The following is a 9,079-nucleotide window of genomic DNA, read 5'->3' on the forward strand; positions in this document are numbered from 1 at the left end:
CATCCATCTCCTAGTTTCTAAAGACATTAGTGGCACAAATTAGACTCTGTCGTAAGGGGATGAAGTCTACCGAGTGCTCCCTCTTCAGTGCCTTGCAAACCTCCGATCCTAAAAAGAAGGAAAACTCACTCTTAAGCCTGCCCACTCCATTCACCAAAAAAGTGTCATTGTCATTCATAAATCCCTTTCCACGGAGGGCAAAGGGACTTGCACTCTTCTTCAGGGTCCAAGGCCAGACCTGGTTCTCCCTACCTTCCCTGACTCCTCTCTGGGTTCAGGGCTCCCACAAAATGAGGTCTCAGCTTACTCACTGTTCCTAGAGTTCCAGGCTACTCGAATGAAAGCCTGAGCCTCATGGAAAGAAAGCCTGGAAATAGGGCTGATTTTAAAACTGAAAAACAGGAAGAAATGAAAAGTCTTATCACCTCATTAATATACGACAGAGAAATGCCTGGTCACTCCTGAATAGGAAGTACGTGGTATCTTTGATTTTTATCTTTATGTTCCTATCTTTGCCCAAAGGCTCCTCTTCTTACAGAACCCCCTACTTAAAAAAAAAAAAAGTGTCTTCAAAAATAGCATTCTTTGAATAGAGAAACGAAACTAATCTTTACCTCCCCCTCCCCATCCTAGGTTACTCTGAGGAGTGAATCCACACCCTGTAGTCACCTGCTTATGGACTCTTAAACATAAATATACTACTTTGGGGTCTTACTGCGATGCAAACTCTTTATTTTAATGCAAAAAGTTTCACCAGAAAGAGAAATGTGTGATGTTAGGTTAAGTACTTTTGCACAAATAATTCTAAGATTAGCACAACATTTTATTTCCCCAATGAATCTGGTGTGCCTGTTTGAGTGGTCAGAACAATTATATTTTTGGACAGTGAAAGTGGAGCACAGTTGTTCAAAAGCAGATTCCATGCTCTAGAGAATTCTCACCTTGACTTCTGGAGCTGGACTGCAGAATTAGCCTGTTTATATCATTTGATTCTGTGAGCAACTTTCTGTCACCCATTATCTGCTTTCTCCTCAGTTTGAACAAGTCTCTGACATTCTGCTTTCTCAGTTTGAACAAGTCTGATGATACTCCACTGCCCTTCCATTTTCCTCTCTTGGACCAGGGGCTCCTGATCCTTGTTAGTCCTTGTCCTGGCCCCAGAGACTCTGGCAAACTCAGGGAGGAGCCGGCAATGGCAGGAGGTGGCGGGTCCTGGCCGAGTTAATCAATGTTTTCCTATTCGAACTGACATGCATTTTACACGTCGGGACTCTCCTCAGCCGGTTAATTGATTCAAATTGTTTTATTGGTTAAACTGGTGTCACCCGTTTCTATGATCTATCACCGCACAGTGGAGAGCATTTCCACTCTCATCTCCGTTCTGGGCGGCTGCGGTTTACCCAGGCCAGGGACAGGTAAAGGAGCCCAGACACCGGACTCAAAGGAAAACCACAAACCGAGCTGGCCCCCTCGGAACTGGAGAGGCGACGCCTCGTTGCAGGCACACGCGGCCGCCGCGGCAGCGTGGACGAAGATTTCTAGCTACAGCTTTTATCAATTGGTTGAAGCGAACCCACACCTGACCGGGGCGTCCTGCACTTTGGAAGCAGTCTGTTTCCGAGCTGCGGCGGAGGACGCTGCGGGTTCTAGACCATCGCCCAGCAGAGGCAGGAGCTGTCCGTGGTACTGACAGCGAACGCTTCGCTCCTATTGCGTTTAAGGCTTCCTCGGAAGAAGCCTCCAGCCTATAACTATCCGAGCCCTAGATTCGGCCTCTGACTCCAATATGGCCTTGTAAACTTAAGAAGCAGACAAAAAGAGACACAGAAACACACCCCCTATTTCTGACCCCTCCCTGCACTATCTCTAAGGACTGAGCCATTCCCCACCTCCACCCTTGTTTTTCATTGACCTGAAAGGAAGATAAAGGCCTCGATATAAATTAATTACAATCAGAAACACCAGATAGCCGCTCTCCTCCCACTCTCAGCTCTATTATTGGAGAATCCGTGACAGTTACAGGTCAAAGAAACAGCTTTTATCCCTCTCACTCGTTCCCTCTTACCCCATTCTCAGCTCTTGGATAGAAATATTACTGCTCCTGTGCTCCTGCCAGAGGTGTTCCTGGCATTGGTATTTTTGCATTAGGCAGAGCAAGAAATAGTTTCCCTGTTGGTTCCAAGTTGCAAAAGGAGACCTGCATGGCCCAGAAAGAAACTGGAAGCCTTGCAGAACAAGCAGGGACAAAAAATTTCAGTATATCAAGAAGTATAGTAGATTTATTCAGATAAAATTGGTTACACATTTCTTCTCAATCACTTACTAGATTTGGAATCTTGCTTTGATAACTAATCTCCCAAGCCCAAGTTTCTTCATCTGTAAAATGAGGAGATTGGAATATAGGTCACAGGGGTGTTGTGAGAATTAAATAAGATAGTATATGTCAAGTGCTTGGCACACAGTAGTCACTTAATACAAGTAGCTTGAAAAGCACCTCTCTCAGAGAACAGGGAGAGGAGCTAGTCCTGTACAGCTACAAAATACATTAGAAATCTCCAGTTGCCCTAGAATAAATAGTATCAAAGGTATTTTTGCTTAGTGGTGAGCAGAGAGGGAACCGAGTTCCTAGAGAAATCTTAATCCTTTTCATTACAACTTTATCCTGTCCCTAGCTGGTCTGGTGTTTATTTTTGTACATAGGTGGCTAGATCCTCAGCTAGTATTTCCTGGACCCATTTTTAATAGGTTGATAATTTAAAAAGCAAATATATTGGCCATAATGATAATGATTGCTGAGAGCCCTCAGTTTTCCTTTTCTATGCCAAAGAGCTTTGTGCAGCATGGCAAACCCCTTAGACTCCTTGTTTTTTTTTCCTCCATTGCTCTAGCTGGAGTTACATGAAGCAAACCAACAATCAGGAGCAAACCAAAGATTCATCTATGATGGAAGTCACAGAAGAAATGAGAAAGGTGCATTCTGAGGCTGGCTCTTAATCTTTGAGACTTCTCTAAAATATTGTGTATAAACAAGGACCCATCTTTCTGTGCCCAGAGAAGTACAACGAGAGCACAAACTTAAAACTATAAACCAGAATGGGGGGAGGGCAAGGAAAATGAACACATTTTGCAAGATTTTTATCCCTGCCCCAGTGATCTCTTGAGTTCCTCGTGTACTGTGGGAATCAATGAGAGTCCTTATTACCCTTCAAACAAAACCTTTGTAAAAAAATAGAGATAATGGGAGGAGCAACCAAGACTTAATTCTCCTTAATCAGAGGAAACCATTCCCACAAGAAAACTTGCCCTTGGGTAAGTGGCAGAGAAGGCTGTTACCTTACCAGTTCACAGAGGACAGGAAATAATGTGAACATTTGCTATTGAGCTTTCTTTTTTTATAACAAAGGATTCACATTTCTCCACAAGTCCTCACAAACTTGTAAATACAGCATGGTACACACGTGTGCACATAGTTTTCATGAAGTAATAAAATCCAGAATGGAACATGAACTTGGTGTACTTGATGGTTATTTAGCAAATATTAGTTGACCAAGATAAAATTCAAAGGCTCACAAAATACCTGAGAACACAATAAGCCCATAGATGCATGCTCCCTTTATACACCTGCGAATGTGCATCAGAGAGGCCGGAACACTGACACAAGCAATAGCCTACTAGGCTCTCTCCCTTCCCTCTCTTCTCCTTTTTCTCTTTCTGTGCATGCATACACATATGTACCCACCCCCTCCCCTTCCCTCCTCCCCATATCGGGAGGAGGGTGTCCTTTGAAATGGAGGTGGTCCCAGCTGGAAAACCCCAGAGCTCATTTAGATCAGATCACTTCAGGCTTTTGTCTCTGCTCCTGAATAACCTAGGCCGCTACAACAAAAGGATAGGCATCTACATGGAGTTTTCATTGGCAAAAATGCATCTCAAAGATACTGCTGTAACAATGAATAACGAGGCAATATGTTTGGGTTTTTTTTTTTTTTGATTGCCACTCCTAAAGAAGGGAGAGGAGAAAAAGGGAGAGAAAGAGAGGGAGAAAGTGGACAATAAAATAGAGATTGTGTGAGAGAAAGCTAAGGCAAGTTTTGGGGTGGATTTATGCAAAAGAGTCTTTAATTATATGAGGGGTCCAACTATCATCAAGTATAAGAAATGTGATTTGGGGTTTTCAAAAAAAAAATAACTGGCTCTTTTGTTTCAAGCAACCAATTTAAGAAGAAACCGAAGCTGAGGATTCAGAAAGGGTGTGGAGCAGGACCTTTTAAAGCTTGGGGAGGGGAAGCAGAGGAGTGGGAGTAAGGGGAGGGGGTGTATATTGTCATTGACATGTCACAAGAGAGAAAATGACATAGATATACATTTAACACCTCAGCTGACACTGGTGGAAGGAACATTGGATTTGATTTCCTGGGAACATGAAGGCATTTTTTCCTTTCCTGTTCTTTTCCCTACCACCCTCTTCCCATCTGAAGAGTTCTGCTTTGCCATCAAGCTGCTCTTATTAGCTAATACACTATTAAGCTATCATGTGCTCTCTGACTGCCCAATAAGCGTCACACTTTCAGCTTTCCTTCTGCCTGCAGTCGTTAACTCAGTGGTAGCAAAAGGTGAAATTAGATATTAGCAAAATAAATCCCAGAGAAGAGGAGGTAGAAATCTGAGTTGCTGGTTTTTTTTTCCTGAAAAAATAGCAACCAGTAAATATTCAGAGGAATTTTCTATTTTTATGTATTTAAAAGTATTATTATAATTTTTTTAAAAAAGTCTTTCTTTCCTGAGCTTAGGGATTTAAAGTGATAAAATAGCTAACCAGACCAAAGGCAATACCAATCCTAAACTTCTTCAAGATGCATTATGATATCATCGACAAACTCTTAATGTTGGCAAATAATTAAATTTTCCATCTTTTAGAACTGTGTAACCTTGGGTGTCTTAGAAACAAATTGTACAAACAAACCGCAGAGATGAGCACTGAGGGTTTCAGAGGAGATATAATGAACCAACTTTAATTACTAACTTGAAATTAAAAATGTAATATACAGATTTAAATTTATTTTCACCTAAATTGTGTATAAAATTATATGGCTTTTGCAGGCTAAGAAATGCTCTGTAACCAGCCATGCTACTAAAAGTCTGAAGTAGTTTCCAAAACTGAGTTCCCAGACTCACACAGTAATAATGATACATTTATCATTACTGATGACCACCTACTGGGTAATTATTGCTTTGTTACTACTATTACAATCAAGAGATTTCTTTATTTACTGTTAACATTCACTTAAAACTGAATGTTAATGACTGTTCTGAATTCACCAAAGAGAGTTTTCTGTTATATTTCAGAAGTACTTACGTTCTGGTTCAGAAATGGGAAACCATATTATAACAGAGTGGAAGGCTGGGTGAGCGCTTGGCTTTCACCCTCTCTAGAGAATGAAAATGGCATTCTGAGGAAATCTGGAGCAAAAATTTCCAGCTCAGAGTTGCAAAAGGTTAACATAATGCAACCACTTGACTTGTGCTAATTATGTAAGTATTTTATTACAGGAGATTCATTCATTATTGATACTTGTTTGCAGTAACTTCCTGCTTGGGGGAGTTATATTTTATATGAGAAGTAAACAACCCATGGCTCCAGGGCTAGTCCCCCCACCTCCCAGATCTGATTTCCTCCCACCCCTTTGTCTAGTTTCACAATCCTCCTGTGTTGTTTTGTTCCTGTTGGGGTAGAGATACAATTCCTTAAAACCTTCCTATTCTCTCTCATTTCTTTTCCCCATTCAGAACTTCCCAGCTCTTAAAAAGGTAAGAGCTCAGGGTTTGGAGAGTGTTGGGGTGGGGATGAGGTTGGTAAGAAAATAAAACTGGTTTTAGTGTTTTCTTTTATATCTCACAAAGAGAAAGTAGAATATTTATAAAATATCTAGGCTCCTTGAGACATGGCCACCAACTTTCCTCTTTGGAAGCTACTTTCAGCTTGCATTTTAGAAAAGCCAGGCTGGCCTTTGGTATGTATATCCAGAGACCAAGAACTGATCATTAAGGAAGTGGGCGTGGTGGAAGCTGTTAACCAATAGAAAGGCTCAGAAATAACGCTCCTGCCTGCCCCTAAGTCAGAAATCAACCTCACAGCCAGTGGTGGTCGGTGTAGTCTCCAATGTCTTCTTTCCAGGGCCTATGCCAAGTTGCACTAAGAAGAGACATGGCTTTGCTTATAAGATGGCCTCAATGAGCCCCTGTGGATTGTGCTGGTTGCTTGGCTGAGGGGCCCTCCGGAGTTTCACTCCAAGAATATGCACTGGTCATCTGCGGCTGGCTGTCTTATAAGGATTCATGTTTCTTTAGAGGGGCCGAAGGTTCCGTGGCACAGGCCTTCATCCTAGGAGCAAGGGTTTCCTCATTGGTTTTCTTCCGGGTTCTGAGACCCTTCCTTAAAAGTCTCAGTTCAGAGCTGGGATGGACACAGGTACCAGAGGTCAGCACGCTATAGATCTTTAGAGAAAGTCAGGAATTGGATATGGTGGAGGGGCAGTGGATGAGCATGGAACTGTGTGTGTGTGTGTGTGTGTGTGTGTGTGTAAATACCCTGTTCTTTTAAGGTTCTGGTGGGGGCAGATGGGAAAGAATGAACGGAAGTTAAAGTCCCAAAACTTTGCACTAGTTTGAAAAAATGAAATGGTATAACCTGGATGGGGGCAGATGGCTCTGGGGAGGTGTCTACAAACTAGTTGGGATTAGGCAGGACTGACAGAGCTCAAAACGCAAGTTCATCCTTGGGCCTCTACTATCCAGCCTAGAACTTCTTCTGCACTTTGGGTGTGGGTGTGGGGGCGATGGATGATTAGAGGTTGGGAGGGCTCTGGGAAGATTAAATCCTGGTGGAGGGGAGGGGATGAAGAAAGTGCTGAGGCTGGGTCCTGAATGGGTGCTCCCATCTCGGTCAGCACAACGCCCACTCACTAGTCACCTCGCTTCTCTGTTTTTATCCCACGCCTGGGTGGAACAGCTCTGCGTGATCTGCGGAGGAATGAGGAATGCCGTTCCCAGCAAGGCTTCCTTAATGGTCCTTTAAGAAACTTCGATCTCTCTTTGGCCGCCCTGGCTCTTGCCTGCCTCCTCCCTCTTCCTTTCTCCACTGCCTCCATCAGTTATTTATGACTATCGTTAATTATTCACGAAAAGAGAAGAGTCCAGCTTTGGAAACTTTTCTAGGAGCGTTTAGGGGTTTCTCTCTTTCCCGCCTCCAGGCGGGTTGACTATTGGGGCTTTCTTGGGACTATTTGGTCGGATCCTGATTTGAAGCGGGGGAAGGAAAGCCCAGCCCAATGGTTGGGCCAGGGGCAGAGCGGGGTGGGGATTCGGGGTTTTGTAAGCGCGCGCGCACGTGTGTGTGTGTGTGTGTGTGTGTGTGTGTGTGTGTGTGTGTGTGTGTGTGTGTGCCCTTTGTCTTAGTCAGATTCTGCCTCTGCCTGCGAGGTGTAAACTTCTGCGACCCGGAAGTTACAAGTTGCGCTCGCGGGAGTCGCTGTCCGGGCTTGGACGTGCTGAAACCGCGCGTGGGCTCTCGGCCTGAGCGCTGCTGGGATGTGGGCGCGAAGATGTGGCCGCAGTCCCAGTCAGGGCAGCCTCCTTCCGCAGCTTCTCCAAAAAGTCTCGTTTGCTTCTCTATCTCTTTCTATACCGCCCTCCCACACGAGTGACACTAGAACGCTGTAACCAAAGATTAATTGCCTTAATCAAATCAACCCACCCTCTGCAATTAATCTTTAAGCAACAAATTACAGACAATTTACCTCAATCTCCCGGGTCAGGAGAAAAGATGGGATTGACAGGGTGGGAGACTGACAAAAATCTGCAAATGACATGGGGTCGAGACTTGAGCATGGATGTGGGTTTAAGGCGTTAAGGGAGGGGAGGGTTTGCCGCGGGGCTGTGCAGGGGGCCGGAAGTTCCTGGAGTCCCTTTCAGCCCAGTTTTCTCCAAGGAAGGGGAGGCCGAGGGCGGAGGACGAGGCCGCTTACCTGTCTGCGCCGCCCTCTTGGTCTTTGGCGCCCCGCTGCCAGTCCTCCCCGTCCGCCTCGCGCTTCTCGGCTCCGCAGCCGCCCTCTGCGTCCCGCGGCGCCTGCCACTTCCCCCGCGCGGGATCCGCCGCCGCCGCCGCCTTCCGCGGCTCCCCGCACTCCCGCTCGCGGTCGAATCTTCCTCCGCCACTCCGGTCGGTCCCGTCTCTTCCCTCCTCGGCGGTCCCCCGCAGCCACCCAGCTCTTCCCACTCCCCTCCTGGGCAAGTTTGTAAGTTTGGGGTGAGGGTCGCTCTCGTCGTGACCAGCTTCTCAGCTTAGCTTACTCAGAACCGCACCCCCCCACTCTCCAGACCTAGGTCTCTGACGCCGCCTGTTGGCCAGGCAGGGCAGGGCAAGGCGAGGAGCGCGGCGCCTCCCGCCGCTCGCCCCTCACCCTTCCATGCCCGGTGGCCGAACCTGAGCGAAAGCAGGCGAGGGTGGGAGGCCTGATAACTGGAGCGGGGCCAGGAACAAGGAGGAGCAATTTGTCCTGGGGTCGTGCAGTCCGGCCGGGCAGCTTGGGCTCCCTGCCAGAAGAAGGGTCATCCCAGGGCGCGCAGGTGCGCCTCTCCCGTGCCGCCCGCGGGTAGTGCACTCAAAGCAGGCACCCCTCCCCCACTGCTCTCGGGAAAGACCACCTGAGGTGAGGTCAGGCCGGGAGGGCAGAGTCCACAGGGAGCATTGGTCAAGGGCACCCATTGTGTTTTCCCAGAACGGGGGAGGGAGTGCTCCCAGCCCCGCCAGGGAGGAAAGCTTTAGGGCCAAACTCATAAACTGCTTTTAAAAGTTAGCCTAACCCGTCTCTAAATGAAATGTCAGACGCGTGGAGAGGCGAGCGCTGGTCAGGGGTTCTAGTCGGAGTCCAGCAATCTGGCCGGGAATGGTGGGGATACTGGCTGAGTTTGGGGGAACTGTGTGGTGTTTACAAAGACAGCCCTTCGGGCTCCGGCCTGGTCCCTCCTTTGGCAACTTCCCAAGCGCAGGCAGCGCTCCCGGGCTCACTCTACCCTTGGA

Source organism: Rousettus aegyptiacus, unplaced genomic scaffold, assembly GCF_014176215.1.
Source record: "Rousettus aegyptiacus isolate mRouAeg1 unplaced genomic scaffold, mRouAeg1.p scaffold_m13_p_12, whole genome shotgun sequence".
Taxonomy (NCBI): Eukaryota; Metazoa; Chordata; class Mammalia; order Chiroptera; family Pteropodidae; genus Rousettus; species Rousettus aegyptiacus.